Below are 10,184 nucleotides of genomic sequence, written 5' to 3'. Positions count from 1 at the left end.
TATGTCTGGAATTCCAAGGGAAAAAGGGCATTTTTGTTTTTCAGGCAAATTCATTTGCATTTATATACTTCAGATTAAATAACTTAAATATGTGTTCTTAAAGCTTATTTTAAGCCAAACACACTGCTGATGCCTCCAGTGGTAAACATTTTCAGGAAAAAACATTCCCCTTGAAAACAAAGCTCCTTAAAATATCATGTGCTCTAGCTAATTTTACACCAAAAAAAAAAAAAAAAAAAAAAACCACTGTCATGAAAAAAATATATAAAATATTTGGTAACAATACTGAAACCACCCTGTGGTAAACAAAAGGGATGAAACATTTCCTCAGAATATTTTTGTTGATGAAAATATCAACTTTGGTGGTGTTGAGGACCACCAAAGATCAGGTCACTTGGTTCTTGACATAAGATGGTGGTTAACATTATAGCTTTGAAAATATGGCACGTTACAGCAATATATAATATTAAATCCACACATATGGGTATATATTAATAAAAGCGATATCTTATTTACCCTCCAAACTTTTATGAAAGATTAATGTAATTGCTTGTTTACTTGCTTGCATATAAAAGAGTAAATATATCTAAGTAACAATATTGCTTTTTTTGAATAAATACGTGACTTTCTCACAATATATGGATTATTCATCATGAACATTTAGATGGAAGAGTGGATAAGGTGCTAGAAGGAAAGAAATTGTGATAGTCTTAGGATATTATAGCTTTTACTCGGGATGAATTTTATCCAAGGCATCCCAGTGATGATAATCATCACCTAGTTTTCCAACTACCTTAGAATTGGAAAATATCATGAAAACAGTTCCATGAAGTTCCTGATTGTCAAATTTAATAAATGTCAGGACTGGTCTCTTGTCAAATTGTCAAAAAGGGAGAATTTGTCTTAAATTTGCCTTGAACCTCCCGCCCCCTTGGTGGCCCTTGAACTAGTTCCTAGCCATAGACTTCCTCAATCCTCACTCTCTTCTTGTGCAATTTCAGGTCTGTCCAGTTCCCACATCAATCCAGAACAAGGCAGGCTGTAGTACAAGAGTCTAATCCTCAACCTGCCTCAATTTAGAAATTTCTGAACTCACTCCAGCTCCTAGATCAGGGATCTGAGGGCTCAAAGCTCCCCCAGTGATCCTTGACTCTCAGACTTCTACCACCAGGAATGAAGAACCTTTTTCTTTAGAAGATAAAAGACAGATAGATAATAGATAGATATTTATCTTACGTGTGTGAATATATTTTAATTAGCCTGAAGCCATTAAAGTATTAATAAAGCAATGAATTCCCAAGTTCTCAGAGAGGTGGGAAATCCAGAGAAATGAGCTTGTCATTTTGAGATCTCTTTTGTTGCCCCAGGCATTCAATGCTAAATAGAGACAGGCTTTTTTCCAACCTTACGGAGCCAGAAAGACAAAAGTTGGAGTCCAGGACACACTATAGGGGGAGTGTTGGTAAATGGCACCATTTGAGGTTGTGACTCAGAGGTGTTCTTTCTTAAGAGTAAGAGTGGGTCAGAAGTAAATGAGCTTCCACATGGGCTCATTTCACTTCAAATCATGTGCCAGCAGCATGCACACAGAACACCAGTGTTCCCCGCCTAAGGAATGTTTTGCTGAAACCCTAGCAAATAATTCCTGCTCATCAGTCTTGGTCCAAGGCTTTTTGATCCCCAGTCCCTGCCTGTGTTTTCCCCTTTGCCAGCCTCAACCCATCCTCTCCCTAGCAGGATGCTTCCAACCTTGGCTAGTGGTTATAGACCAACAATGGCCCAGGATGACTCAGTGAACTTCTCTACCACCCAGTGGGCCACAATCACACCCTGTACCTTGGGGAGGAGCCCTCCTTTCTAAATGCTTACTTATGTTTGGTGCTATCTCTCAGTCCTAAGGTATTCTTTAGAGTTCTCTTAATAGTTGCTGAAGGCAGTCTTGAAAATGGCTCTAAATTATCATTTCCTGTCCATACCCTTGTACAATTTCCTCACCTAGAGTGTGAGCTGGACCTAGTGTCTTGCTTTAATAAACAGAACATGGAATAGGTGATGAGATGTCACTCGTTATACTAGCCTACAAAAAGACAGTGAATTTCATATTGGACACTCTCTCACTCTCTTGCTTACTTGCTCTGAGGAAAACCAGGTGCCAGGCTGTGAGCTAGGCTATGGAGGAACCCACATGGCAAAAAACTGATGTCTCTGACTAGTGAGGACCTTGGCCTGACAACAGCCACATGAGTGGACTTGGAAATGGGTTAGGTGGGGCCTGTTATTGAATGAGCTGTAAGTGCCTCCTCCAGTCAAACTTTGAGATGACTATAGTCCAGGTAAAACCTCAGTGTGACCGGAGAAGACTTAGAGCCAGTAACAGACCATCCCCTGATCCCCTTCTACTGTATCCTCCCAGTCTGCTGGTATATGGTCCCTAGCTTCTTTTTTTTTTTTTTTTTTTTTTTTTTTTTTTTTTTTTTTTTTTTTATTGGTGTTCAATTTACTAACATACTGGTCCCTAGCTTCTTATGTATTCTTCTCCAACTCCATTCTCATATCACCTGGCCATTGTCTAGCTGTAGAGTGGAATTAATTTTCCACCCTGCCCCCTACCTAGCAATTCTCTTTACTTTTTCAATAGGAAAAAACCTGCTCTCAAGAAAGGATCCTAAGTATCTTAGTTCCTGAATGTGGAATTCCAGACATCAGGAAACCAGAAGGAAAGGTATGCATTTGGGTGAGAGTGAGGAGCAGTGGTAAATCTTCTCAGAAGTCTTGATATTATCATACCATATTATCAAGTCAATCACAGGCCACACTGCCCAAGGGTAAATCCCTTCCCATTGCAACAAACCAAAAGATTTTCTTCTCTCATGTAAGCTGTGGAAGATCATCAAGTATAGATATTGCAATTTACATTGGAAACTAACTTATTTATTTGTTCATTTGTTTGGCATCAATCCTCTCCATTGTATCAGAATAGGAAATGAGAGGGGAAAAAGAAAACAACAATATCAATCATGATACTTTTAAAGATAGATTTAGTATGTTATTTTATATTTTAACCATTCACATTTTTCTATTCAATGATATTATAAACTATTTTCTGAAAAGAAGTTTACTTTAAAATATAAATATTATAATTGTAAAATGGTACACTGCTATGGAAAACAGTATAACAGTTCCTTAAAAAATTAAAGCTACTATATTATCAAACAATCCCACTTCCAGTGTGTGTATAAGATAATTAAAAGCAGATTCTCAAAGAGATATTTATAGACTCATGTTGGAGCTGCTATAACAAAAATACCATAGATTAGGTAGCTTATAAACAGTAGACATTTATTTCTTACAGTTGTGGAGGCTGTGAAGTCTAAGATCAAAGATTGCAAATTCAATATCTGATAAGAATCCACTACCTGATTCATGAACACTGTCTTCTTGTTGTGTCCTCACTTGGTGAGGTCATTCAAAGGTCTGACCTACAAATACCATCGCATTGGGGATTTGATTTCACCAGGTAAATTTTAGAGATTTTAGATTTAGAGATTTGCTTTAGAAGAATAAACACAAACATCCAGTCTATAACACGTGGTCATTCTATGCATAAGAGCCAAGAGATGGAAGCAACCTAATTAGCCATAGATGGATGAATGGATACACAAAACGTAGCATACACATATATGGTGGAATATACCAAATATTATTCAGCCTTAAAAAAGGAGAAAGTCCTATCACATTCTACAGTATGAATGAACCTCAAGGACATGATGCTAAGTGAAATAAGCCAATGACAAAAAACAAATAGTATCTGTCTCCACTTAAAGGAGATGTGGATCCACTTACAGGAGCTATCTAAAGTAGTCAAATTCACAGAAATAAAGTAGAATGATGATTACTAGGGCCTGCAGGAAGGGGAAAAGAGGAGTTGTTATTTCTTGAGTATAGAGTTTCATCAGCTTTGCAAGATGAAAAAGTTATGGTCTATTATACAACAATATGGATCTACTGAACACTACCGAACTGTATACTTACAAGTGACTAAGGTGGTAAACTTTGTGTTTTGCGTTGTTTACCACAACACAAGAAACAAGAAACACAGAAGATGAGTCACTCCCTGAGTTCCCTATTGCTATTCCTGCCTGCTTGCCTGCCTGTCACTTGGTACCCAGTACTTCTGCACTGACCCCTCAAATGCCAGCCTCACATCACCAGTCTGCCCTTGGAGGAAGTGTCTCCTGTGAATTTCATATATGCTTATGTGAACAATTTCATTTGGAAAATCCAGAGTTGATAGAGCCATTACAGAATCTCTGTCTGCATAGGTAGCAACAAATGTTCTTCTAGAAGGCCTGAAGGAGAAGAGGCACTTTCCTGTATATGCATCTCTAAGGGACTTCCTTAGAAACAGCCTGATAAAAACTGGGCACATCTTTGAAAGTCCCTGATGATCCCTTGCTTTGACAAAGAGAAGCCATAACTCTGAGCTACTTATTTTAGATGAGGCTGGAAATCAAAGTATTTGTCTAATGTGCAGTAGAGAAAATATCAGGAATATCATTGTTTCCCTTGACATTTTGGTTCAAGTAGATCTATCTTCCTACAACTAGATCTAAAAAAAATAAAATAAAATAGGAAACTTTTAAAAGATGTAAGCAGATTTTGACTAAAAAGATTCCATTAAAACCCAAAGCTTAACTATTAGCAGAAATTAAATAAAAACTGATGGGGAACCTGAGTGGCTCAGTTGGTTAAGCAGTTAAGTGTCTGCCTTTGGCTCTGGTCCCTGGGCTTCCTGCTCAGTGAGGAGTCTGCTTCTCCCTCTCCCTCTGACTTTCCTCCCTGCTTGTGCTCTCTCGCTCTCAAATAAATAAATAAAATCTTTTAAAAAAAATAACCCACTGATAAAATACAGTTAAAAAAAAAAAAAAAGAAACCCACTGTGACAATTCTCCCTTTCTGTGCCTTTTAGCATATTCTATGTTATACTGCAAAGAACTTTTCCTTTCTTTAAAGAAGTAGCAACTCTCCTTGATTCAACTGAAGATTGTTAAATCTCCAAGTTTTTCTTTCTCCTCTATATCTAACTTCCTTTGGCTATTTCACATCCTTTTGGACACTCCATTTAAGGCATTAAAAGAGTAATAGTTAAAAAGATGAAAAGTAAAGAAAATAGTTGGAGGTAGACATACCCATAAATTCACTATAAATTATTTCCCATATGAAATCACAGCACCTGAAAGGAGTGCCTTATGATTGATAGAATCATTTTAATAAAAAGCAATCATAATGTTTGATCCATGATTGAATGGATCGGATAGTGTTTGATCCATGATTGAATGGCCGGAGAGTAATTTACATAAATATCTAGTGTACACTGACAAAGCAAGAAAACACAAGTTGGACCGCCTGCTTACATTGGAATTTCTAATACATCTTAAAAGTTGTGCCAAAGAGCTCTTGTGACAGGTTTAAGGAGTTTGCAGACCATGTTACACTAATTTTTTTTTTGCTTTGTTGATGCTAGCATTAAAAAATACATCAAAGAAGGAAATATAAAAATTACTTAAGCCGTAAGCAGGAGAGCAAATTCTTTTATTTAATCTTTAATTAAAGTAGACCATGGCATGAAGTAGCTGAACTATGCTGCTTTCCTCAGACAGAAAAAAAGGAAATGTGACCTTCCTGTTTCTCATATTTTCTATAAGCAAAAAAGAACTAATTATTTCATATTTCTAATTACTATAAGTCTATCAAATTTTCATGACTCTGGGAACATGGACTCGAACGAGGCACCCCCAAGCAATTATTGATAAAGTTTCAAGTCTTAGATTCTTTCATTTATTAAGCACATCTCTAATTTATGAATTATGTTTCAGTTCCAGAAGCTGATAATATGCATGAGACAGGTTGAGAAAGCAGAGATAATATCTTAATAAACATTTTAATAGGAATAGTCACCAAACTGAAACTATTCAAATTTTGCTGCTTTAGAAGAATAAATGTATTTTCAAAAAGCCCCATTCAGTATGGGTACCAGAGGTCTTTACATTTGTCAAAACTCTTTAAACTGTGCACTTACGGCCTATCCATTACACTACCTAAAAATATACCTTAATTTAAAAAGAATTTAAAAAGCACTCTTCACCCTAAGGCCCAAAAAGCTATAGTCAAATAATATAAGGGAAAAAATCCAAGAAATAGAAACACTCAGGCTGTTTGCCACTGATTTGTGCAGTCACTTTAAATCTTCTTTATGCCCTACTTCAACCACTATTTGATCGTTGGTTCTGTTCCTAGGGGAATGTGTGGAGAAGCAATTGAACCAACTCTTTCTGTGTTTTTCACACACCTTGTCCCTCAGTATTCATGATTTAAAGAATGCAAGGTAGATTTCGAAGGATACATTCATATCAAGGGGATTACATGAAAGTATTCGCTTTCTTGTGGCTAAAAGGGCTCTTCTTTGTTCTCTTACCAAGGGAAAAGGTTTGCTTTGGGCAAGCTCCCCATGGCAAACCTCTTTGAGGAATGAATTTTGAAGTGCAATCAACCATGTCTTCATGACCTTCTAGTTAAAACATTTAAAAGGGATATTGGGACATTGTCCTTCACCACCTTTTTTGTCTTTGATGGGTGATTTTCACCAATCTAGGATTTTGATATACTTCCTAGGACACTTGGAAAAGTGTCTTCATGAAAGCAACTTTGTAAAAGATTCCACATTTACTAAGTAAACAACAGGAATCCTTCATAAATGCTAAGTTCAAAATCGATTCAAACCCAAACATTTCCAGGAAAGGATTCTTAAAATTTGATACAGTTTTGGGCTCATATTTACAAATTAAATTTACATAGTGCTTTACTGGTAAATTTACAAATAGCTTATCAAGAAGAGATTTTAAGTCATAAGGTGATAAAACCTTGTATCTGTATAGTATAGCCCAAGGCATGAGTACAGAAAGTGAAAAGAAGTAAAAAAAAAAAAATGCTAGCAATCTAGCATGAGACCTCACTTTGCTGCTGATCCAGCTGCTCTCCCAGTTTCAGTTTGTCCATCAGACTGACAGAGTAGAGGAAGAAGTAACTTTAGATATCATCTAATCCTTTCCCTTCATTTTACAAAAGGGGAAACTGGACTCAATTCCTGTGATTTGATGAAGTTCCTTATGAGGATCAAATAATAAATCTTTAACATGGATACCTTTACATTTTCACTCAAGTTAAACTTCAATTGAATATTATTGATGTCTAAAACACTGCTTTCTCAAAATAAGAGAAAACTCTCTTTAGACTCAATGCAATTAAATTCATCAAAAGCACAGTCTGTGGAACCAGATAGTCTTGGGTTCAAATCCTAGCTCCACAACTAACCAGCCATGTGACAAGTGAATTTCTGAGACTTTGTTTCATGTCTCATAAAATCAGTAAAAACAGTATCTATCTCAAAGACTGCTGAGAGCAGGTAAGTGAGATCCTATGAAATGAGATGCCTAGTACAGGTAGTAGGCCCCATAATAGGTAGCCAAAATTGTATTTAAAATCCAGATGAGGAACGTGTATGTTTACTTTAAAAAATATTTGGCTCTGTTCCTGACACATATGACTAGAGTACTAAAATATAACTGAATAACTTACAATGTTATTATCAGACCTATAAAAATTATTTCTTGAGTTCAATGGCATGTATGGTGATGGTACAGAAAGAACCTGTCATTTTGTTCCTGTCCTAAAAAAAAAATCAATTCACATAAGACCAGTAGTGACCCATAAAACCCTCAATGTGATCTAGTGCTCAGTTGTGTTTATTGGTCTTAAAAGAAAAGAGATAGATCTGAGTGAGACTTAGGATACCAGCGTATCTCCTTTGACTACCTTTCATTTTATTGCCTTTCCCAGATGCTATGTTTTTTTTTGTTTTTTGTTTTTTTTTTTTTTAATAAATTGAAGGTTTGTGGCAACCCTGCATTAAGCAAATCTATTGGCACCATTTTTCTAATGGTGTTTGCTTACTTCTTGTCTCCCTGTCAATTTTGGCCATTCTCACAATATTTCAAACTTTTTCATTATTATTACATTTGAATTGCTGCAATCTCACAATAAAATTTTATCAAGTGAAGAGTTGTTTCTTATAGACGACCAAAGAAAGTGGCTTCTTGAGAAGGAAACTACTCCTGATGAAGATGTGGTGAAGATTGTTGAAATGATAACAAAGGATTTAGAATATTCCATAAATTTAGTTGACAAAGCAGCAGTATGGCTTAAGAGAATTGACTCCAATTTTGAAGAAAGTTCTACTGTGGGTGAAATGTTATCAAACAGCATCACATGCTATTGAGAAATCATTCATGAAAGGAAGAGTCGATTGATGTGGCAAACTTTATCATTATCTTATTTTTAAAAATTGCCTCAGCCTCCCCAGCTGCTACCCTAATCAGCCTGCAGCTGTCAACATCTATACCAGCAAAAAGATTACTATTTGCTGAACGGTCCAGTGACAACTAGCATTTTTTGCAATAAGATATTTTTAAATTAAGGTATATACATAGTTTCTTTATAAAACACTATTACACACTTAATAGACTACAGTATAGTGTAAATATAATTTTTATATGCACTAGAAAAATAAAAAAATCATTTGATTTACTTTATTGGGGTATTTGCTTTATTGCAGGGGTCTGGATTTGAACCTGCAACATCTCTGAGGTATGCCTAGGCATCCAAGACTGGGTGCACAAAATGTGGATGCAGGTGGTGGTGAAGATGGGAGAATGAAAGGGACCTCATCTGCTGGGGCTCCATGTATGATGCATGAGGAGAAGTCTTGTATAAGAATGGCAAATCCCAAACAGCAAAATAGTCACACTCCAAATTCATCCATATGATTCCTTATTCAGATAACACTATATATATTTTTACTTAGCTATGAAGCAATTGAATGCTGACCTTATTTTTACCCAGACAGGGAGGATAAGTACCACATCCAAAATGGCCAGATTTGGAATTAGCACTCACAACCCCAGACCACATTTCTCATTCCTTTAGCCTAAACGCTTTCATTATGCTCTTTAGACCATATTTCACATTTAAAGTTCACCTTTTAAAATAGAAATTGACATGCTACTTCCACTTTCCCAGGAAGCATTGCATAGAAGACAAAAATCCAAGATTCTTGTCTCATCTATGCTATTAATTGGCTGTGAAGCCAAGCATGAGCCCCCTCCTCTCCAGGTGATTTGCTATATGGAATGGTTTCTCCTGGGCTGAATGAGGATTTAGTTGAGAGGAGGACAGCAAAGTAATATCCAATGGGCACTGCACAGTCTGAATCTGACCTCTTTTATACAATCTTTGGGTAAAACTGCCAGTCGCCATTGTTTCTACCCCCTAAAAACTGTCAAGAATGGATAGGAAGAATTTATTTTATTGATCTGCCTGATAAAGAAATACCACCTTGAATGTGAGTGGCAGCTTTCTGATGTTTCCTATGTCCCCTATAGGGATCAGGTTCCTCAACAGCATAAAAGTCCCTGGGATGTCCTGAGAAAACACTTCAGGACATAGCGGGAAGAAAGGAGAATAGCAGCTACTAGAAGAAATGAAGAACTTATTTTAGTTCTTTCCTAGGGCATTGACAGGGCTTGAGAAGAAAGAATCATGCTCTTCTGGGTTGGGGGCGATGTGGACTTGAAATATGAGGCCAAATCGGAAACAGTAAAGAGCAGAGCACCGAATCAGCCAGGTCCTACACACCACCAAGGACTACTTAATGGAAAGCAAAGTGTCCGTATTTAAAATCCAGGTTAGGGCAGCTCCGCTGGCTCAGCGGTTTAGCGCCACCTGCAGCCCGGGGTGTGATCCTGGAGACCCGGGATCGAGTCCCACGTCGGGCTCCCTGCATGGAGCCTGCTTCTCCCTCTGCCTGTGTCTCTGCCTCTCTCTCTCTCTCTCTCTCTCTCTCTCTCTCTCTCTCCTTCTAATAAATAAATAATAAATAATAAATAAATAAATCTTAAAAAAATAAAGTCTAGGTTAATTGGCTAAATACAGGGTTAGTTGGCTAAATACAGGGTTAATCCCAGCGCGTCTCCCGGTGCGTGAAAACTTGCCCGTGGTTTAGGCTGGTCCTTTGAAGAACTCAGAACTCCGGCACCCAGCAGGCTCAGGGGACGCTCCCCGGCCGGGGA

Source organism: Canis lupus, chromosome 22 (assembly GCF_003254725.2).
Source record: "Canis lupus dingo isolate Sandy chromosome 22, ASM325472v2, whole genome shotgun sequence".
Taxonomy (NCBI): domain Eukaryota; kingdom Metazoa; phylum Chordata; class Mammalia; order Carnivora; family Canidae; genus Canis; species Canis lupus.
Note: the sequence above shows the minus strand (reverse complement) of the source record.